Raw genomic sequence first — 22943 nt, forward strand, 5'->3', positions numbered from 1 at the left:
GTTCCTTTAACTCTCTCGAGTGTATCTCTGTCCCCCTGTCTTTCTCGGGTGTGTCTCTGTCCCCCTGTCTCTCTCGGGTGTGTCTCTGTCCCTCTGTCTCTCTCTCGGGTGTATCCCTGTTCCCCTGTCTCTCTCGGGTGTGTCTCTGTCCCTCTGTCTCTCCCGAGTGTGTCTCTGTCCCTTTAACTCTCCCGAGTGTGTCTCTGTCCCTTTAACTCTCTCGGGTGTGTTTCTGTCCCTTTAACTCTCTCGAGCGTGTCTCTGTCCCTCTGTCTCTCTGTCTCTCTCGAGTGTATCTCTGTCCCTCTGTCTCTCTCGGGTATGTCTCTGTCCCTTTAACTCTCTCGAGTGTGTCTCTGTCCCTCTCTCTCTCGAGTGTATCTCTGTCCCCCTGTCTCTCTCGAGTTTGTCTCTGTCCCTCTGTCTCTCTCGAGTGTATCTCTGTCCCCCTGTCTCTCTCCGGTGTGTCTCTGTCCCTCTGTCTCTCTCTTGGTGTGTCTCTGTCCCTCTGTCTCTCTCGAGTGTATCTCTGTCCCTTTAACTCTCTCGAGTGTATTTTTGTCCCCCTGTCTCTCTCGAGTGTATCTCTGTTCCTTTAACTCTCTCGAGTGAGTCTCTGTCCCTTTAACTCTCTCAAGTGTCTCTGTCCCTCTGTCTCTTTCAAGTGTGTCTCTGTCCCTCTGTCTCTTTCAAGTGTGTCTCTGTCCCTCTCTCTCTCTCTCTCTCGAGTGTGTCAATGTCTCTGTCCCCCTCTCACCAGTGTCTCTATCTCTCTGTCTCTCTTGAATGTGCCCCTCTCTCTCGATTGTAGCTCTGTCTCTGTCTCTCTTGCTCTCTCAAGCGTTATGTTGTGTCATCCCTCTCTGTCTCTGTGTCGCGTGTTCCTCAGTCTGTCTCTGTCTCTCTCTCCCTAGTGTTTTTCTGTCTCTCTATCTCCCCCTAGTGTGCGTGTCTCCCTCTCTCCCCCCCCCCCCTCTCTCTCTCTCTCTCTCTCTCTCTCTCTCTCTCTCTCTCTCACACACACACACCCTTCATCTTTCGACTGTTGCTCTGTCTTTCGCTCTCAGGTATATCTCTGTCTCTGTCGCTCGCGAGTGTGTCTCTGTCTCTCTTTCTCCGTCTGTCGAGTGTGTCTCTGACCCTCAACCTTGCTCGAGTGTGTCTCTGTCTCTCTCTCTCGTGTCTCTCTGTCCCTCTATCTTTCACTAGTGTGTCTCCATGTCCCTATTTTCTCTAGCGTCTCTCTGTCGAGTGTGTCTCTGTCCTTCTCGTTCTCCCTTGCCCTGGCCCCTCGGTCAGTCTCATGCTGTCTCTCTCTCTCTCTCGCGCGCCTCTCTCGCTGTCTCTCTCTCTCATGCCCCTATCGCTGTCTCTCTCTCGTGCCCCTCTCGCTGTCTCTCTCTCTCTCTTGCCCCTCTCGCTGTCTCTCTCTCTCACGCCCCTCTCGCTGTCTCTCTCTCACGCCCCCCTCGCTGTCTCTCTCTCTCTCACGCTCCTCTCGCTGTCTCTCTCTCACACGCCCCTCTCGCTGTCTCTCTCTCTCACCCCTCTTGCTGTCTCTCTCTCTCACGCCCCCCTCGCTGTCTCTCTCTCTCTCACGCCCCCCTCGCTCTCTCTCTCTCTCACGCTCCTCTCGCTGTCTCTCTCTCACACGCCCCTCTCGCTGTCTCTCTCTCTCACCCCTCTTGCTGTCTCTCTCTCTCACGCCCCCTCGCCGTCTGTCTCTCACACGCCCCTCTCGCTGTCTCTCTCTCTCACCCCTCTTGCTGTCTCTCTCTCTCACGCCCCCTCGCCGTCTCCCTCTCACACGTCCCTCTCATTGTCTCTCTTGCTGTCTCCCTCGTGCCCCTCTCGCTGTCTCCCTCGTGCCCCTCTCGCTGTCTCCCTCGTGCCCCTCTCGCTGTCTCCCTCGTGCCCCTCTCGCTGTCTCCCTCGTGCCCCTCTTGCTGTCGCTCTCACGCGCCCCTCTTGCTGTCACTCTCGTGCCCCTCTCGCTTTCTCTCTCTCACGCCCCACTCGTTGTGTCTCTCTCTCACGCGCCCCTCTCGCTGTCTCTCTTGTGTACCCCTCTCGCTGTCTCTCTCTCACGCGCCCCACTCGTCTCTTTCTCTCGTGCCCCTCTCGCTGTCTCTCTCACTGTCTCTCTCGCGTGCTCCTCTCACTGTCTCTCTCACGTGCCCCTCTCACTGTCTCTCTCTCTCTCGTGCCCCTCTCACTGTCTCTCTCTCGCGCCCCTCTCTCTGTCTCTCTCACGCGCCCCCCTCGCTGTCTCTCTCTCACACACCCCTCTCGCTGTATCTCTCTCACACATCCCTCTCGCTGTCTCTCTCTATCTCGCAGGCCCCTCTCTGTCTCTCTCTCTGGCCCCCTCGCTGTCTCTCTCTCTCACACGCCACTCTCACTGTCTCTCTCTCTCTCACACGCCCCTCTCACTGTCTCTCTCTCTCACACACCTCTCTCACTGTCTCTCTCTCGCGAGCCCCTCTCGCTATCTCTCTCTCTCATGTGCCCCTCTCGCTGTCTCTCTCTCGCGCGCCCCTCTCGCTGTCTCTCTCTCGCGCGCCCCTCTCGCTGTCTCTGTCTCTCATGTGCCCCTCTCGCTGTCTCTCTCTCGCGCGCCCCTCTCGCTGTCTCTCTCTCACACACCCCTCTCGCTGACTCTCTCTCTCTCACACGCCCCTTTCGCGCGCCCCTCTCGCTGTCTCTCTCACGCGCGCCCCTCTCACGCGCCCCTCTCGCTGTCTCTCTCGCGCGTGCCAATCTCACGCGTGCCAATCTCACGCGCCCCTCTCGCTGTCTCTCTCTCGCGCGCCCCTCTTGCTGTCTCTCTCTCACGCGCCCCTCTTGCTGTCTCTCTCTCACGCCCATCTCGCTGTCTCTCTCACGCGCCCGTCTCGCTGTCTCTCTCTCGCGCACCTCTCTTGCTGTCTCTCTCACGCCCATCTCGCTGTCTCTCTCTCACGCGCCCCTCTCGCTGTCTCTCTCTCTCTGTCGCGCGCCCCTCTCGCTGTCTCTCTGTCGCGCGCGCGCCCCTCTCGCTGTCTCGCGCGCGCCCCTCTCGCTGTCTCGCGTGCGCCCCTATCGCTGTCTCTCTAACGCGTCCCCCTCTCGCTGTCTCTCTAGCGCGCGCCCCTCTCGCTGTCTCTGTAGCGTGCGCCCCTCTCGCTGTCTTTCTCACGCGCGCCTCTCTAGCGCGCGCCCCTCTCACTGTCTCTTTAGCGCACGCCCCTCTCGCTGTCTCTCTCGCGCGCGCCCCTCTCACTGTCTCTTTAGCGCACGCCCCTCTCGCTGTCTCTCTCGCACGCGCCCCTCTCGCTGTCTCTCTTGCGCGCGCCCCTCTCGCTGTCTCTCTTGCGCGCGCCCCTCTCGCTGTCTCTCTCGCGCGCGCCCCTCTCGCTGTCTCTCTCGCGCGCGCCCCTCTCGCTGTCTCTCTCGCGCGCGCCCCTCTCGCTGTCTCTCTCGCGCGCGCCCCTCTCGCTGTCTCTCGCGCGCGCCCCTCTCGCTGTCTCTCTCGCGCGCGCCCCTCTCGCTGTCTCTCTCGCGCGCGCCCCTCTCGCTGTCTCTCTCTCGCGCGCCCCTCTCGCTGTCTCTCTCTCTCTCTCTCACGCGCCCCTCTCGCTGTCTCTCTCTCACACACCCCTCTCGCTGTCTCTCTCTCTCTCACGTGCCCCTCTCGCTGTCTCTCTCATGCGCGCCCCTCTCACGCGCCCCTCTCGCTGTCTCTCTCGCGCGCGCCCCTCTCATGCGCCCCTCTCGCTGTCTCTCTCGCGCGTGCCCCTCTCACGCGCCCCTCTCGCTGTCTCTCTCTCGCGCGCCCCTCTTGCTGTCTCTCTCTCACGCCCATCTCGCTGTCTCTCTCACGTGCCCGTCTCGCTGTCTCTCTCTCGCGCACCCCTCTTGTTGTCTCTCTCTCACGCCCATCTCGCTGTCTCTCTCTCACGCGCGCGCGCGCCCCTCTCGCTGTCTCGCGCGTGCCCCTCTCCTCTCTCGCGCGCGCCCCTATCGCTGTCTATCTAGCGCGCGCCCCTCTCGCTGTCTCTAGCGCGCCCCCCTCTCGCTGTCTCTCTAGCGCGCCCCTCTCACTGTCTTTCTCACGCGCGCCTCTCAAGGGCGCGCCCCTCTCCCTGTCTCTTTAGCGCGCGCCCCGCTCGCTGTCTCTTTAGCGCGCGCCCCTCTCGCTGTCTCTCTCGCGCGCGCCCCTCTCGCTGTCTCTCTCGCGCGCGCCCCTCTCGCTGTCTCTCTCGCGCGCGCCCCTCGCTGTCTCTCTCGCGCGCGCCCCTCTCGCTGTCTCTCTCGCGCGCGCCCCTCTCGCTGTCTCTCTCGCGCGCGCCCCTCTCGCTGTCTCTCTCGCGCGCGCCCCTCTCGCCGTCTCTCTCGCGCGCGCCCCTCTCGCCGTCTCTCTCGCGCGCGCCCCTCTCGCTGTCTCTCTCGCGCGCGCCCCTCTCGCTGTCTCTCTCGCGCGCGCCCCTCTCGCTGTCTCTCTCGCGCGCGCCCCTCTCGCTGTCTCTCTCGCGCGCGCCCCTCTCGCTGTCTCTCTCGCGCGCGCCCCTCTCGCTGTCTCTCTCGCGCGCGCCCTTCTCGCTGTCTTTCTAGCACGCGCCCCTCTCGTCTCTCTCGCTCGCGCGCCCCTCTCGCTGTCTCTCTCGCGCTGTCTGTCTCGCGCGTGCCCCTCTCGCTGTCTCACTCGCGCGCGCCACTCTAATTCTCTCTCGCGCGCACCACTCTCGCTGTCTCTCTAGCACGCGCCCCTCTCGCTGTCTCTCTAGCACGCGCCCCTCTCGCTGTCTCTTTAGCGTGCACCCCTCTCGCTGTCTCTTTAGCGCGCGCCCCTCTCGCTGTCACTCAAGCGCGCGCCCTTCTCGCTGTCTCTCAAGCGCGCGCGCCCTTCTCGCTGTCTCTTTAGCGCGTCCCTCTCACTGTCCCTCTCGCTGTCTCTCTAGCGCGCGCCCCTCTCGCAGTCTCTCTAGCGCGCGCCCCTCTCGCTGTCTCTCTAGCGCGCGCCCCTCTCGCTGTCTCTCTCTCGCGCGCGCCCCTCTCGCTGTCTCTTTCGCGCGCGCCCCTCTCGCTGTCTCTCTCGCGCGCGCCCCTCTCGCTGTCTCTCTCACGCGCCCCTTTCGCTGTCTCTCTCACGCGCCCCTCTCACTGTCTCTCTCACGCGCCCCTCTCACTGTCTCTCTCACGCGCACCTCTCACTGTCTCTCTCGCGCCCCTCTCACTGTCTCTCTCGCGCCCCTCTCGCTGTCTCTCTCTCGCGCGCCCCTCTCGCTGTCTCTCTCTCACGCGCCCCTCTCGCTGTCTCTCTCTCGCGCGCCCCTCTCGCTGTCTCTCTCTCGCGGCCCTCTCTGTCTCTCTCTCGCGCGCCCCTCTCACTGTCTCTCTCTCGCGCGCCCCTCTCGCTGTCTCTCTCACGTGCCCCTCTCGCTGTCTCTCTCGCACCCCTCTCTCTCTATCTCGCGCCTCTCTTGCTGTCTCTCTCTCTCTTGCGCTCCTCTCTGTCTCTCTCTCGCGCCCCTCTCACTGTCTCTCTCACGCGCCCCTCTCGCTGTCTCTCTCATGCGCCCCTCCCGCAGTCTCTCTCACGCGCCCCTCTCGCAGTCTCTCTCACGCGCCCCTCTCACTGTCTCTCTCTCACGCGGCCCTCTCGCTGTCTCTCTCGCGCACGCCCCTCTCACGCGCCCCTCTCGCTGTCTCTCTCACGCGCGCCCATCTCACGCGCCCCTCTCGCTGTCTCTCTCACGCGCGCCCCTCTCACGCGCCCCTCTCACTCTCTCGCGCGCGCCCCTCTCGCTGTCTCTCTCGCGCGCGCCCCTCTCGCTGTCTCTCTCTCGCGCGCCCCTCTTGCTGTCTCTCTCTCACGCCCATCTCGTTGTCTCTCTCTCACGCGCCCCTCTCACTGTCTCTCTCTCGCTGTCTCTCTCTCTCGCGCGCCCCTCTCGCTGTCTCTCTCTCGCGCGCCCCTCTCACTGTCTCTCTCTCGCGCGCCCCTCTCGCTGTCTCTCTCACGTGCCCCTCTCACTGTCTCTCTCTCACGCGCCCCTCTCACTGTCTCTCTCTCGCTGTCTCTCTCTCGCGCGCCCCTCTCGCTGTCTCTCTCGCGCGCCCCTCTCGCTGTCTCTCTCTCGCGCGCCCCTCTCGCTGTCTCTCTCTCTCGCGCGCCTCACTCGCTGTCTTTCTCACGCGCGCCCTCTCACTGTCTCTCTCTCTCTCGCGCACCCCCTCGCTGTCTCTCTCTCTCTCGCGCGCCCCTCTCGCAGTCTCCCTCTCGCGCGCCCCTCTCGCAGTCTCTCGCGCGCCCCTCTCGCAGTCTCTCTCGCGTGCCCCTCTCGCTGTCTCTCGCGCGCCCCTCTCGCTGTCTCTCTCTCGCGCACCCCTCTCGCTGTCTCTCTCTGTCGCGCGCCCCTCTCGCTGTCTCGCGCGTGCCCCTCTCTTCTCTCTCGCGCGCGCCCCTCTCGCTGTCTCTCTCGCGCGCGCCCCTCTCGCTGTCTCTCTCGCGCGCGCCCCTCTCGCTGTCTCTCTCGCGCGCGCCCCTCTCGCTGTCTCTCTAGCGCGCGCCCCTCTCGCTGTCTCTCTAGCGCGCGCCCCTCTCGCTGTCTCTCTAGCGCGCACCCCTCTCGCTGTCTCTCTCGCGCGCGCCCCTCTCGCTGTCTCTCGCGCGCGCCCCTCTCGCTGTCTCTCTCGCGCGCGCCCCTCTCACTGTCTCTCTCGCGCGCGCCCCTCTCGCTGTCTCTCTCGCGCGCGCCCCTCTCGCTGTCTCTCTCGCGCGCGCCCCTCTCGCTGTCTCTCTCGCGCGCGCCCCTCTCGCTGTCTCTCTCGCGCGCGCCCCTCTGGCTGTCTCTCTCGCGCGCGCCCCTCTCGCTGTCTCTCTCGCGCGCGCCCCTCTCGCTGTCTCTCTCGCGCGCGCCCCTCTCGCTGTCTCTCTCGCGCGCGCCCCTCTCACTGTCTCTTTAGCTCACGCCCCTCTCGCTGTCTCTTTAGCGCGCGCCCCTCTCGCTGTATTTCTCGCGTGCGCCCCTCTCGCTGTATTTCTCGCGCGCGCCCCTCTCGCTGTATTTCTCGCGCGCGCCCCTCTCGCTGTATTTCTCGCGCGCGCCCCTCTCGCTGTATTTCTCGCGCGCGCCCCTCTCGCTGTCTCTCTCGCGCGCGCCCCTCTCGCTGTCTCTCTCGCGCGCGCCCCTCTCGCTGTCTCTCTCGCGCGCGCCCCTCTCGCTGTCTCTCTCGCGCGCGCCCCTCTCGCTGTCTCTCTCGCGCGCGCCCCTCTCGCTGTCTCTCTCGCGCGCGCCCCTCTCGCTGTCTCTCTCGCGCGCGCCCCTCTCGCTGTCTCTCTCGCGCGCGCCCCTCTCGCTGTCTCTCTCGCGCGCGCCCCTCTCGCTGTCTCTCTCGCGCGCGCCCCTCTCGCTGTCTCTCTCGCGCGCGCCCCTCTCGCTGTCTCTCTCGCGCGCGCCCCTCTCGCTGTCTCTCTCGCGCGCGCCCCTCTCGCTGTCTCTCTCGCGCGCGCCCCTCTCGCTGTCTCTCTCGCGCGTGCGCCCCTCTCGCTGTCTCTCTCGCGCGCCCCTCTCGCTGTCTCTCTCTTGCGCGCCCCTCTCGCTGTCTCTCTCTCTCGCGCCCCTCTCGCTCTCTCTCTCTCTCTCACGCGCCCCCTTGCTGTCTCTCTCTCTCTCACGTGCCCCTCTCGCTGTCTCTCTCGCGCGCGCCCCTCTCGCTGTCTCTCTCTCGCGCGCCCCTCTCGCTGTCTCTCTCTCGCGCGCCCCTCTCGCTGTCTCTCTCACGCGTGCCCCTCTCGCTTTCTCTCTCACGCGCGCACCTCTGGCTGTCTCTCTCTCTCGCACCTCTCGCTGTCTCTCTCTCTCTCTCTCTCGCACCTCTTGCTGTCTCTCTCTCTCGCGCACCCCTCTCGTCTCTTTCTCGCGCGCCCCTCTCGCTGTCTCTCTCGCGCGCGCCCCTCTCGCTGTCTCTCTCGCGCGCGCCCCTCTCGCTGTCTCTCTCGCGCGCGCCCCTCTCGCTGTCTCTCTCGCGCGCGCCCCTCTCGCTGTCTCTCTCGCGCGCGCCCCTCTCGCTGTCTCTCTCGCGCGCGCCCCTCTCGCTGTCTCTCTCGCGCGCGCCCCTCTCGCTGTCTCTCTCGCGCGCGCCCCTCTCGCTGTCTCTCTAGCGCGCGCCCCTCTCGCTGTCTTTCTCACGCGCGCCTCTCTAGCGCGCGCCCCTCTCACTGTCTCTTTAGCTCACGCCCCTCTCGCTGTCTCTTTAGCGCGCGCCCCTCTCGCTGTATTTCTCGCGTGCGCCCCTCTCGCTGTATTTCTCGCGTGCGCCCCTCTCGCTGTATTTCTCGCGCGCGCCCCTCTCGCTGTATTTCTCGCGCGCGCCCCTCTCGCTGTATTTCTCGCGCGCGCCCCTCTCGCTGTATTTCTCGCGCGCGCCCCTCTCGCTGTATTTCTCGCGCGCGCCCCTCTCGCTGTCTTTCTCGCGCGCGCCCCTCTCGCTGTCTCTCTCGCGCGCGCCCCTCTCGCTGTCTCTCTCGCGCGCGCCCCTCTCGCTGTCTCTCTCGCGCGCGCCCCTCTCGCTGTCTCTCTCGCGCGCGCCCCTCTCGCTGTCTCTCTCGCGCGCGCCCCTCTCGCTGTCTCTCTCGCGCGCGCCCCTCTCGCTGTCTCTCTCGCGCGCGCCCCTCTCGCTGTCTCTCTCGCGCGCGCCCCTCTCGCTGTCTCTCTCGCGCGCGCCCCTCTCGCTGTCTCTCTCGCGCGCGCCCCTCTCGCTGTCTCTCTCGCGCGCGCCCCTCTCGCTGTCTCTCTCGCGCGCGCCCCTCTCGCTGTCTCTCTCGCGCGCGCCCCTCTCGCTGTCTCTCTCGCGCGCGCCCCTCTCGCTGTCTCTCTCGCGCGCGCCCCTCTCGCTGTCTCTCTCGCGCGCGCCCCTCTCGCTGTCTCTCTCGCGCGCGCCCCTCTCGCTGTCTCTCTCGCGCGCGCCCCTCTCGCTGTCTCTCTCGCGCGCGCCCCTCTCGCTGTCTCTCTCGCGCGCGCCCCTCTCGCTGTCTCTCTCGCGCGTGCGCCCCTCTCGCTGTCTCTCTCGCGCGCCCCTCTCGCTGTCTCTCTCTTGCGCGCCCCTCTCGCTGTCTCTCTCTCTCGCGCCCCTCTCGCTCTCTCTCTCTCTCTCACGCGCCCCCTTGCTGTCTCTCTCTCTCTCACGTGCCCCTCTCGCTGTCTCTCTCGCGCGCGCCCCTCTCGCTGTCTCTCTCACGCGTGCCCCTCTCGCTTTCTCTCTCACGCGCGCACCTCTGGCTGTCTCTCTCTCTCGCACCTCTCGCTGTCTCTCTCTCTCTCTCTCTCTCGCACCTCTTGCTGTCTCTCTCTCTCGCGCACCCCTCTCGTCTCTTTCTCGCGCGCCCCTCTCGCTGTGTCTCTCTTCTGCGCCTCTCTCACTGTCACTCTCTCTCGCGCGTCCCTCTCGCTGTCACTCTCTCTCTCTCTCTCGCGCCCCTCTCGCTCTTGCTCTCTCTCGCTCCTCTCCCTGTCTCTCTCTCGCGCCGCTCTCGCTGTCTCTCTCCCTCGCGCCCCTATTACTGTCTCTCTTTCTCGCACACCCCTCTCACTGTCTCCCTCTCTCTCTCGCCCCTCTCGCTGTCTCTCTCTTTCTCGCGCCCCTCTCGCTGTCTCTCTCTCGCGTGCCCCTCTCGCTGTCTCTCTCGCGTGCCCCTCTCGCTGTCTCTCTCTCTCGCTGTCAGTCGGTCTGTCTGTCTCGCGCTCGCTGTCAGTCTGTCTCGCTCTCACTGTTGGTCGGTCAGTCTATCTGTCTCGCTCTCGCTGTCGGTCTGTTTGTCTCGCTCTCGCTGTCGGTCGGTCTGTCTCGCTCTTGCTGTCGGTCGGTCTGTCTCGCTCTCGCAGTCGGCCTGTCTCGCTTTCGCTGTTGGTTGGTCTGTCTCGTTCTTGCTGTTGGTCAGTCGGTCTGTCTCTCTAGCTCTCGCTCTCGCTGTCGGTCTGTTTGTCTCGCTCTCGCCGATGGTCTGTCTGTCTCGCTCTCGCAGTCGGCCTGTCTCGCTGTCACTGTCGGTTGGTCTGTCTCGCTGTCAGTCGGTCTGTCTCGCTGTCGCTGTTGGTCGGTCTGCCTCGCTCTTGCTGTTTGTCTGTCTTGCTCTTGCTCTCACTGTCATTGCGTATGTTTTGCTGGCTGGCTGTCTCGGTTTCGCCGTCGGTCTGTCTCGTTCTCGTTCTCGCGCTCTCTTTTGGTCTGTCCATCCCGCTCTCGGTTTGTCTGTCTCTCTCACTGTCAGTCTGTCTCGCTGTCTGTGTCTCTCACTGTCAGTTTGTCTGTCTCTCTCTCGCTGTCGTTCTCTGTCTGTCTGTCGCTGTCAGTTGGTCTGACTGTCTCGCCATTGGTCTGTGTCTCTCTCTCTCTCGCACTGTCAGCCTGTCTGTCTCTCTTGCTGTCAGTCAGTCTGTCTCTCTCTCTCTCTCTCTCACCCTGTTGGTCTGTCTTTCTTTCTCTGTTTCTCTCTCTCTCTCTCGCTTGCTGTCGGTCTCTGTGTTGTTTTTCTCTCTCTGTGTCTCCCTCCTCCCCTAGTCTATGTGTCTCTTTCTGTCTTTCCTCCAGCTGCGTTCTCTATTGTACAAGGTTCCATGGTTCCTCGAAGGTTTCCCGTGCTGCTATTGTGCTCACATTTGCTGTCCTAACTCTAGAGAGAGGTGCTGCTCTGTATATACCATGACTGAATGCAAATCCTGTGTCAGATATGTGGAAGGCGATGTCGTCTCCTCCAATACTTTGATTCTCTCCAGTCGTTTTTATTTTTTGCTTTTGGGTCTTTTAAAAAGAAGCAGAACAAAATGTTTTTTGTTTTTCGCGTATTTAACGTTCTGAAAAAAAAACCTCCAGGGAAATTAATGTGAACTTGTTTTAAAAATGCACAAAACAGATTGGGATGAATGTATAATCACAGTTCTACCTTTTGTATTTTTATAGAGGTTTTTTACTGCTCCTGAGTGTTGGAGATTATTTATTTTGTGAGATATGTTACTAGGGAATCAGTGTTTTGTTGACAATTTGTTGACATGGCTGTTTTATGCAATGTTTGAAGTGGAACTACTGAAACAGGGTCCCTCTGACACTCTTGAATCCAAATACTTGAACCGTCTTGTGTTGTTTTCAATAGCTGTTTGGAGAGAAGTGAAAGATTTCATTTCAATATGATAGCTTGCTGACCTCACTCAACCTACTTGTCAGAGTATGAAAGCCCAGTGAAGGAGCTGACCTTGTTCCTGACCGTGTGTTCATGACACAACTGTCCCGGGTGTAGCCCACTGATAGGAAAATGATTTGCGTTGAAGACCCTCTCGAGAATAACTGGGGGTGAACTGACGCTGACAAGCCAAGGGTGCTCTGTAAGTCGCGGGTCACGTCTAATCTCTGACATCACCTTTGTCCCCAGCTCGGCCCAAAGCCTACACGGAAGGAGCTTCCTCCCAATGCCTCCATCTCCAGTCTCACCTCCCCCCACCACCTGCTCCTTCCTCCAGTCTGGCCCCTGAGCTGAATCCAGAAGCATGCTCAGTACATGCCCAGTTGCACTGAGAGAGAGGAAGGTACTGGGTTGCCCCAGTAACAGCATGCTTCCCATTACTCCAAAGATCCGAGTGCCATAATTCAGCCGGACCTGCTAAGATAGTGTCGGAAGGTCAGCGCTGAGGCTGTGCCGCGCAGTTGGAGGGTCAGTGTGGCAGGAGTGCCGCACCGTTGCAGCTGCCACCTTTCAATCAACACGTTACATTCAACACGTCTTTTGACTTCTCTGCTAGAAGGAAAGCCATTTCTGATTCTAATCGCTGAGCAGCAGGGGAGTCCATTTTGAGTCTTGGCTGAGAACTGTCCCCAGTCTGAAACTGCGAAATGCTTTTACATTGACACCTTGCGGTTTTTTGAGCACTGCAGAGTAAGTTGCCATTCGGTGTTCATTTGTAAGCCACACTTCAAAAGGCCCTGAAGGGTTTGCAATGTCCCAGGCTGGGAAAAGGGTTCCTGGGCTGGAGTCCTATCAGGTGAGCAGCTGGGTGGCCAGGGATTGCAGCATCCCGTATTGTCTCAGTGGCTGTCCGGCTCGGTGATTCAGTTTGACACCTAGGCATTCTATATCTGCATGAGAGTTTGTTGCTCGAACAGTATTAATTTTGAAAATAACTTTATCTGTGCCAGTCTTTTGATTTGTTGTCAGCAGGGGTATTGGTGCTGGTTTTGCTTGCACACTCTGCCCCCTCGTGTCTGTCTGTTTCCTTGCTCACCTTCCCTCCTGTTAGGAGGAATATTCTCACTTGGCGATGGGTGCAGACTGTAAGTGACAGGACACAGGGTGTGGGCCCTGCCCCTTCCTTATCTCCCAATCCCTGACTCCTCGGAGTAGCTGAGGGCTGTCTGGTGTCATCCATGTACGTGTGTGAGTTAACGTCTGTTCTCGTGTTCAGCATGTGCTATTTCCACGTCCCATTGTTCAAATTATGCGTTGACCCCCCCCACCCCACCCCCATGCACTGTATCATTGTGTTTTGTTGTTAATTTTGGTTTAGTTTTGTTTCTTCCTTTTGTTTATGGCTTTGTGTAACTTGGTCCTTCTCCCTTTCTGGTTTTGTTTTCTTTTCTAGATATCTTCGTGCCCGTCTGTTCATCGTTTGCCTAGCATGTTGCTGTGACGTCCAAGTTCATCATCCCCTCGTTGTCTCTGAGCTTCTCTGATGCTTGACCTCTACTGACCTTTGACCTTGTTTAGACTATTAAATTTGATGTATTTCAGAAACCTTTTGTTCACCTCTACTCCCGTGCACCCCCTCTCACACCCCCTCCCCCTTCCCCGACCTCACTCAGTGCTGCTGGGGCAGGCTGCTTTAAACAAGCTTCCAGATTGTTACATTGAAATCTTCTAAAACTTCTCTGAGAGTCTATTTTTCTAGAATTTCTTAACTAAATTGCAGCATTTTGACACTTCTTTCTACTCCTTATTGCAAAGCGCCCTTTCTAGCATGGGCAGAGGGCTTTATTTCTCAAGCAGCCAATCAATTTGAAAAAAAAACAGAAAATGATTTGTGCGTATCTTATTGGTGTTTTTTTTAGTGTGATGTGTGTTTAGGACAGTGTGGAGTGTTTGTCACAATTTACTCGAAGGGAAATGAACCTCAGATGCATTCTTCATACATTGGCAGGGTTGAGCTTTCTCTTTCGCTATTTCAGCATCTTATTTCCCTTTTCACAATCTTTACCTTCTGAAATTGACCACTTTTTTTCTTACCATTTTTTTCTCATCTCGCTCTTTCGCCACTTCCCTCACATCTTGACCCTTCTTTCTCCTCTTCCTAGCTTCCTGTTTCCCTCTCTCTGTCCCCCACTCCTTGTCCCCATCTTTGTCTGCCCATCTTCCCTCCCCGTTCTCTGCTCCTCGCCTTGCCTCCCTTGTTCTCTCTATCTCTCTTCCCCCCTCACCTCCCTCCTCTCTCTTCCCCCCGCCTCCCTCGTTCTCTCTTCTCCGTTGCCTCCCTCGTTCTCTCTCTCTCTCTCTCTCCCCTCCTCCTTGCCTTCCTCATTCATTCTATCTCTCTCTCCTCCCTCCCCCCCCAACTTTTCTCATGTTCTTTCTCTTTCCCTTCTTCTACCCCATTCTCTCTCTCTCTCTCTCTCTCTCTCTCACACACACACACTTTCTCCTGGCTTCCTCGTTCTCTTTCTCACTTCCTCCTGCTCCTTCATTCTCTGTCTTTATTACTCCCCCCCCCCCCCCTCCCCGCCCAACCACTGATCTCCCTTATTCTCTCTTTCTCTCCTCCTTCATTCTCTCCCTCCCTCACTCTGTCTTCCCTCTCCCCTCCCCCTTTTTCTCCTGTCTCTGTCTCTTTCTCGCGCTCTCTCTCTCTCTCTCTCTCTCTCTCGCGCGTTCTCTCCCGCCCGCCCCCCTCCCGACTCCACCACCACCTTTCCCTGTTCATTATGCTGGAGTGACATCAGTAAAGAAATACTTGAATAACTTCTTTCAAAGTGTCGGCCATTTCCCATAGGGTTTCTTTTGGCACTTTGGTTTTCTGTTGTTAGCAGTAAGTGTTTGAAAAGCAAAAAAAAATGGAAAGTCAGTAGTTTAATGTTGTCGAGTTTGGTGTGACTATACCTTGCATGTGTATTGTATCCATGCTGAAGACCTCAGCAAAATGTGATGTGACTTGTTGTTAACTCTATTTAGTGCCAAGTGTTATTTGCATGTTACAGCCTTTTCCACTTTGTACTGCTTCTCTGTCTTCCTGACTTAAAAGTTACTGTTTGATAAAGTGCAAAAACAAAAGTTGGAGGTTTAAATAAAGTATATTTTTGAACTGTGTTGTGGCAAATATCATAGTCAGACCAGATGTGTCCTGTTCAAACTCTCCCCTCTGTCTGTCTAAACCCAGCATCGGTGGTGTTCACTCTCTTCCCAGGCCCCTCCTTCCTCTTCCTCTCGTATATACGCACGCGCGCGCGCACACACACACACACACACACACACACATATGGAGAAATGTTTGATTTTACGGGAGATTGGAGATGGGTCATTTCCAGTTGATGGTGGGATGCATCTTTATTTGTAGCTAAGTGGGAAGGAGAGCACAGAGTGCTGGTTATTTTGAGGAAGTAAGCCACCTTTGGGTTTGACAAGCTGTGCAATTCTGTGAAGGATTTGTGGAGATTGCTACGGACTCTCATGGGATATTGGGTGGGGCGGGGAGTTGGCAATTACATTTCCCAACTCTGAAGCCCACATACCCCACTTCCCTAATTTAATTCAGAACAGCAAACGCTCAATCGCCATTCACTTTCAACTCCAACCAGGCCCTGAGACATCAGACTCAACACCTCCCTCCACGCGAACCTTTAGTAACCCTGGGCCTCAATTCAGCCACTTCCAACTGAACGTCTATCTCAACCCACTGCCTCCAACCCCCTCCATCCCAAACTCCCACCTGAATTCAAACATCCTCAGCCCCCACCCTTAGACTCACCCCTCCCATTTTCATATTGACCCTAGCACTTAACCTCAAATTTCCACCTCACCATTCGACCCCCTTTCCTTGTCTCCCACACACAGCCACTATGAGCCCATGTCTGACCTTTCCTGGGATTTCATTTCCCTGTGCTGTTATCACTCCTGACTCTGAATGGATCTCTGACTCACTCTGTTCAACCCCAGTAGACATAGGGTTACAATTGAAGCAGCCAGGCCTCTTCAGGACCTTCCTGCTCCCAGCATGGTTTCTCCCGGAGCATTCCCATAAGCCACAATGTTTAAATAACTGTCCCCTCGACCTACAGCCCTGCTTTTTCAAAGCCCCGAAGTCTCGTTAATACCTCCTCTTCAAGACATCCAAAGGACCCCTGGGCTGAGGTGCTGTTCCTGGACCCTTCCAGGGGGGCTGTTGATGCACTGATCTGAACTCTTCACACTGTATACGTGTTGCACCATTTCTTAATCTAGCAAAGTGATAACTGTGAAACTCCATCTGTTAATTACAGTTCTCAGATAAAACAGCCTTCTTTAAAAAGCAACTCTCCCAGCAACTAATTTTACAAACTAATTCTTAACCGGAACCTGTGGTTGTTTGGTAGCTGCAGTATTTGGCCATGTTTGAGCCCAGTTTAGTTGGTAGTTTATTTCTGACCCCCCTACCCAACCCCCAAAAAAAGTACCAAGCTGGACCTGGCACTCTCATCAGGGTATGAGCCTCTTACATTGAAAGGTGTAGGAGGCTCATACACTTTGTGTGGAGAGATGGTGTTGGCAATATAGAAAATGGGAACAGGAGTAGTCAATTCAGCCCTTTGATAACAATGCTGAGTTCCACCAACCCCTCTAGACAGGCTGGCACCCACACATGACCTCAAGTGAATGTCCACGTGTACCTACAAAGTACATTCACCGTGGTTCGTGCACTCTGTTCCCAGAAAACACGTAAGTGAAAGTCCTGCTCTAGATCCACCAGGGGAACCCATGACTCCTGCCATTGATCCACAGGGTGGAGGCTGGTTTTCACATGTCCCTCACCCCCCACTGTCACCCCACAAACACTCCTTATCTATGTGTTCCCTCTGCCGCATCATTGCCAATCTTCCAACATCACCATGGGCACTTGGACACCTGAACTGTTCTACCCACATTCAAAATCCTGTGGAGCAAAGATGTATAATTACCACCTTGTCTTTTGATAATGTAAAGAATACAAATAAAGGCAGAATACTTGAGTGACTGATTTTTCCAAACCCTTGCTGCTTTGTGAGTTAACAAACAATTCAAAATCCTGTGGGCTTTTTATTGGTAAAAACTCATTGTATTTAACTCTATAGGTTTTGTAAAATTTTGCCTTTTGTACAAGAACTATTAAATGATTAACAAATGTGAATGTTACTGATTTCTAGCAGTTTGCCACAATGACCAAACCCCTCTAACTAAAGTCAAATGCAACTTTGTTCATTCATTACCAAGAAAACGCTTTTCTTTTTTTTTGCAAAGTGTCATTATCTAGTGTGATTTTTTTTTTGTGTGATGTAATCTTGAGACAAATTATGGAATTAATAATGAAAGAAATCATAAAACCACTTGTAAGTTGTTTTTTGGAGCCAACAGTTGATGTAGAGGAATGGCAAAATGTTGCTAGTTTGAATAAAGCTGGTATTTGTTTCAGATTTTTCCTACTATTTTTGTCTTGAAAGGGTACTAAAATGTTTTAACTGCACGCATAGATTTGCAGTCATTTTGTATGGAAATGTGGTACCTTCCTTGTTTAGTATTTACGATTAAACAGTTTGAGACGATTCTGTCATCTGCCTGTTTCTTTTCAGAATGTGCTCGTGAAGTAGGTACGGTCTGGTGTCATGACTTTGACAGAAGAAGTGCACAGTGATCAAGAGCGATAAAACCCATCTCTTACTTCACAAAAACACTTTACCTGCCAGTCATTTGACTTGGACCCACAACGTCCATTAAACTGACCTTGTTTCCCAAGAAACCAGTCGCCTTCAGTCGAGAAGGTACACCTCTCAGTTCCATGTCTTCCACTTTTCTCTCAATCTAGGAATCTTACTGCTTATTCTTAATACTGGGCATTTGTTATTTGCACCAGTCTGATGTTCTCTCTCAGGATATGAATGTCACCAGCATTTGTCTGCCACAGTGGTGTTGTGAATGTGTTACTTCTTCTCCAGCTGGTGGCTGTTCTAATCTACCTAATCCTGTTAGAAGTTTATAGGTTTCTGCTCTCATTCTTCTAAAATCCAGTAAATTCAATTCAAACTGACTCGATCTCTACTCATAGTCAGTGTTGGAATCAATATGGTCAACCTTTCCTGCATCCCCTTAATGGGAACAATGTCCTTCAACGCATAAGGAAACTAAAACTGCTCACAGTGTTCCAGTCGTGGCCTTGCCAGTGCCCTGACTAATGCAGGAAGATATCCTTGTTCCTGTCCTTGAATCTTCACACTGTGAAGGCCAACATACACTTTGCCTTCTTTGCTGCCTGCTCTCCCTGCACGCTTACTTTCTGCAACTGTCCACAGGGGCACCCAGGTCTCCTTAAACATTCCCCTCAATTTACAGCCATTCAAATAATAATCTGCCTTCCTACTCTCGCTACGAAAGTGGATAACCTTACATGTGTCCGCATTATACCACATCCGGCATGTATTGGCCCACTCACTCAGCCCGGGCTCTGCAACCTCCCTGCAGTTCATCCTTCCATCCAGTTTTGTATCAAATGCAAATTTTGAGATTACATTTAGTTCCCTCATCTAAATCATTAACATATAGCTGGGGCTCTTCTGATCTCTGTGTACTTCACTGGTCACTGCCTGGCAGGCAAAAAAAAAACGTATTTGTTCCAACGCTGCTTCCTGTCTGCTAACCCAATTTTCTATCCATCTCAATATGCTGCCCCCATTCCCATGCACGAGAGTTTTACACGTCAATCTCTTAATGGGACTGTGAGGAGGTAACAGCCTGATAGTATTATTACTGGACTATTAATCCAGAGACCCAGGTAATATGCTAGAGACTCGAATTCACATCCTGCCACAGCAGATGGTGCAATTTAAATTCAATAAAAAAATTGGAATTATGAGTCTAATGATGATGACAAATCCATTGTTTGTTGGAAAAACCCATCTGGTTCACTAATTTCCTTTAGGGAAGGAAAGTTCCATCCTTACGTGGTCTAGCCTACAGCTGACTCTTAACTGCCCTCTGGGCAATTAGGGATGGGCAAAACATACTAACCTAGGCAGTGATATCCTCAGCCCTTGAATGAATAAAAAAAACTTTGAAAGTCCAAATAAATCACACCTATTGACTCCCTTTGATCAACTCTACATGTTACGTTCTTAAAAAAAAATTCAGTGGATTTGTCAAGCATTAGTTCCCTTTTGTGAATCTATGCTGAGCAATTCTACCACTGGTTTTCCAAGTGCTCTGCTGTCAAATCGTTCATAGTGGAATGGCCCACCATGGACATCAGATTCACTAGTCTGAATCAAAAGAATATTTGAAGGTGACCACCAGTGCATCAACTTTCTAGAGCCCCTTTCTTAAGTACTTTGGTTATCAGACCTTGCGGATTTATCAGCGTTCAATCCTGTCAATTTCTCCAACACGCTGGACATCGGAGTGCATCTGGGAAAATTAACAAACAGTGAAATTCACAACTAATCTTGGAGGAACTGTTGGGCGAAGTTCACAGCACAGAATCAGATAAGTTAATTGTTGTTTTAAGTCTGTCCAAGAGAAAGGCTGCAGTAGTGAGTATAGTGGATTCTTTTTTGATTATATGTTTTTGGAGAGAAGTCTCTTGATTAAACTTAAAATATAAGCCATAGCTATTAATTTAACCTGGGGCAGTGTTTGTAGAGGAATAAGATGGTGTTATTTTCTGGGTCTGTAGATTGTGAAAGAGCAAAAATGGCCTTTGCAGTGATATGTACTTCTTGTCAGATGTGGGAGTTTAAAGAGAGTTTAAGGGTTACTGCGGATTATATCTGCCATAAATGCTGTTGGATGCGAATTTTATCAGATCGAGTGGTTCGATTGGAGAGACAGATAGAAGTGATGAGGAACTTGCAACAGCAACAGTATGTGATGGATGGCAGTTATAGGAAGGGGAGAAACTCTCAGATACAGTCACATAGATGGGTTAACTCCAGGAAGGGTAAGAGAGGTAGGCAGCTAGTGCAGGAGTCTTTTGTGGATATACCCATTTCAAACAGGTATAGTGTTTTGGAAAATGTAGGGGGTGATGGATTCTCAGGGGAATGTAGCATGAACAGCCAAGTTTCTGGTATTGAGACTGGCTCTAATGCAACGAGGAGTACGTCGGCTTCCAAGAGATCAATTGTGTTAGGGGATTCTGTAGTCAGAGGTACAGACAGACATTTCTGTGGCCAGCAGAGAAAAAGCAGAATGGTGTGTTGTTTCCCTGGTGCCAGGATCAAGGATGTCTCAGCAGCTATTCTCACAGGGGAGAGGGGCCAGCAGGAGGTCATTGTCCACATTGGAACTAACGATATAAGAACGGAAAAGGTTGAGATTCTGAAGGGAGATTACAGAGAGTTACACAGAAATTTAAAAAGGAGATCCTCAAGGGTAATAATATCTGGATTACTCCCAGTGCTACGAGCTAGTGAGGGCAGGAATAGGAATATAGAGCAGATGAATGCATGGCTGAGGAGCTGGTGGTTGGGAGAAGGATTCACATTTTTGCATCATTGTAATCTCTTTTGGGGTAGAAGTGACCTGTACAAGAAGGATGGATTGCACATAAATTGGAAGGGGACTAATATACTGACAGGGAAATTTGCTAGAACTGCTTGGGAGGATTTAAACTAGTAAGGTGGGGGGGTGGGACCCAGGGAGATAGTGAGGAAAGAGATCGATCTGAGATGGGTACAGCTGAGAACAGAAGTGATTCAAACAGTCAGGGTAGGCAGGACTAATTAATTAAACTGCATTTTTTTTCAATGCAAGGGGCCTAACAGGGAAGGCAGATGAACTCAGGGCATGGTTAGGAACATGGGACTGGGATATCATAGCAATTACGGAAACATGGCTCAGGGAGGGGCAGGACCGGCAGCTTAATGTTCCGGGATACAAATGCAACAGGAAGGATAGAAAGGGAGGCAAGAGAGGAGGGGGAGTGGTATTTTTGATAAGGGAGAGCATTACAGCTGTGCTGAAATACATCCAGGGAAGTTACTTGAGTGGAACTGAGAAATAAGAAAGGGATAATCACCTTATTGGGGTTGTATTATAGACCCCCTAACAGTCAGAGGGAAATTGAGAAACAAACTTGTAAGGAGATCTCAGCTATCTGTAAGAATAATAGGGTAGTTATGGTAGGGGATTTTAACTTTCCAGACATCGACTGGGACTGCCATAGTGTTAAAGGTTTAGATAGAGAGGAATTTCTTAAGTGTGTACAAGACAATTTTCTGATTCAATATGTGAATGTACCTACTACAGAAGGTGCGAAACCTGACCTACTCTTGGGAAATAAGGCAGGGCAGGTGACTGAGGTGTTAGTGGGGGAGCACTTTGGGGCCAGCAACCATAATTGTATTCGTTTTAAAATAGTGATGGAAAAGGATAGACCAGATCTAAAAGTTGAAGTTCGAAATTGAAGAACGGGCAATTTTGACGGTATTAGGCAAGAATTTTCGAAAGCTGATTGGGGGCAGATGTTCGCAGGTAAAGGGACGGCTGGAAAATGGGAAGCCTTCAGAAATGAGATAACAAGAATCCAGAGAAAGTATATTCCTGTCAGGATGAAAGGGAAGGCTGGTAGGTATAGGGAATGCTGGATGACGAAATAAATTGAGGGTTTGGTTAAGAAAAAGAAGGAAGCATATGTCAGGTATAGACAGGATAGATCGAGTGAATCCTTAGAAGAGTATAAAGAAAGTAGGAGTATCCTTAAGAAGGAAATCAGGGGGACAAAAAGGGGACATGAGATAGCTTTGGCAAATAGAATTAAGGAAAATCCAAAGGGTTTTTACAAATACATTAAGGATAAAAGGGTAACTAGGGAGAGAATAGGGCACCTCAAAGATCAGCAAGGCGGCCTTTGTGTGGAGCCACAGAAAATGGGGCAGATACTAAATGAATATTTTGCATCAGTATTTACTGTGGATAATGATATGGAAGATATAGACTGTCGGGAAATAGATGGTGACATCTTGCAAAATGTCCAGGTTACAGAGGAGGAAGTGTTGGATGTCTGGGGATGTAAAGGTGGATACATCCCCAGGACCTGATCAGGTGTACCCGAGAACTCTGTGGGAAGCTAGATAAGTGATTGCTGGGCCTCTTGCTGAGATATTTGTATCATCGATAGTCACAGGTGAGGTGCAGGAAGACTGGAGGTTGGCAAACGTACCACTGTTTAAGAAGGGCAGTAAAGACAAGGCAGGGAACTATAGACCAGTGAGCCTGACCTCGGTGGTGGGCAAGTTGTTGGAGGGAATCCTGAGGGACAGGATGTACATGTATTTGGAAAGATACATGATTAGGGATAGTTAACATGGCTTTGTGCGTGGGAAATCATGTCTCACAAACTTGATTGGGTTTTTTGAAGAAGTAACAAAGAAGATTGATGAGGGCAGAGCAGTAGATGTGATCTATATGGACTTCAGTAAGGCGTTCGACAAGATTCCCCATGGGAGACTGATTAGCAACGTTAGATCTCACGGAATACAGGGAGAACTAGCCATTTGGATACAGAACTGGCTCAAAGGTAGAAGACAGAGGGTGATGGTGGAGGGTTGTTTTTCAGACTGGAGGCCTGTGACCAGTGGAGTTCCACAAGGATCGGTGTTGGGCCCTCTACTTTTTGTAATTTACATAAATGATTTAGATGCGAGCATAAGAGGTATAGTTAGTAAGTTTGCAGATGACACCAAAATTGGAGGTGTAGTGGACAGCAAAGAGGGTTACGTCAGATTACAACAGGATCTGGACCAGATGGGCCAATGGGCTGAGAAGTGGCAGATGGAGTTTAATTCAGATAAATGCGAGGTGCTGCATTTTGGGAAAGCAAATCTTAGCAGGACTTACACACTTAATGGTAAGGTCCTATGGAGTGTTGCTGAACAAAGAGACCTTGGAGTGCAGGTTCATAGTTCCTTAAAGTGGAGTCGCAGGTAGATAGTGAAGGCAGCGTTTGGCATGCTTTCCTTTATTGGTCAGAGTATTGAGTACAGGAGTTGGGACGTCATGTTGTGACTATACAGGACATTGGTCAGGCCATTGTTGGAATATTGCGTGCAATTCTGGTCTTCCTATCGGAAAGATGTTGTGAAACTTGAAAGGGTTCAGAAAAGATTCACAAGGATGTTGCCAGGGTTGGAGGGTCTGAGCTACAGGGAGAGGCTGAACAGGCTGGGGCTGTTTTCCCTGGAGCATTAGAGGCTGAGGGGTAACCTTAGAGAGGTTCAGAAATTTTGAGGGGCATGAATAGGATAAATAGACAAAGTCTTTTCCCTGGGGTCAGGGAGTCCAGAACTAGAGGGCATAGGTTTAGGGTGAGAGGGGCAAGATATAAAAGAAACCTAAGAGGCAACTTTTTCACGCAGAGGGTGGTACGTGTATGGAATGAACTGCCAGAGGATGTGGTGGAGGCTGGTACCATTGCAACATTTAAAAGGCATTTGGATGGGTGTATGAATAGGAAGGGTTTGGAGGGATATGGGCCAAGTGCTGGCAGGTGGGACTAGATTGGGTTAGGATATCTGGTCGGCATGGACGGGTCAGACTGAAGGGTCTGTTTCCATGCTGTACATGTCTATGACCGTTTCTCGTACAGATTTGCTTCAGTTCCTTCCTCTCACTGAACCCTGTGTTCCTGTCGTTTCTAGTATTTATGTCCGCCTTTATGAAGATGAAATAAAGTAAGCATTTAGTTTGGCAGCCATTTTTGTGTTCC

General features: G+C 53.7%; 1 protein-coding gene across 5 annotated transcripts in view; it reads left to right on the forward strand.

Annotated features, from left to right (window-relative positions):
• celf1 (cugbp, Elav-like family member 1) overlaps positions 1-16791 on the forward strand; it is a 215901-nt gene extending 199110 nt beyond the window's left edge. For 4 of the 5 annotated variants that reach the window (XM_087996846.1, XM_087996847.1, XM_087996843.1 and 1 more), the window contains one exon: positions 12612-16791. The gene's annotated coding sequence lies outside the window, so the exon portion shown is untranslated. Of the gene's footprint in view, positions 1-11407; positions 12582-12611 lie in introns of those variants that run through there. The other variant, XM_087996844.1, reaches the window with a different exon arrangement.
• Positions 16792-22943: the final 6152 nt, after the last annotated feature.

Source organism: Chiloscyllium plagiosum, unplaced genomic scaffold, assembly GCF_037043375.1.
Source record: "Chiloscyllium plagiosum isolate Xiang-an unplaced genomic scaffold, Cpla_swu_hap1 HiC_scaffold_18, whole genome shotgun sequence".
Taxonomy (NCBI): domain Eukaryota; kingdom Metazoa; phylum Chordata; class Chondrichthyes; order Orectolobiformes; family Hemiscylliidae; genus Chiloscyllium; species Chiloscyllium plagiosum.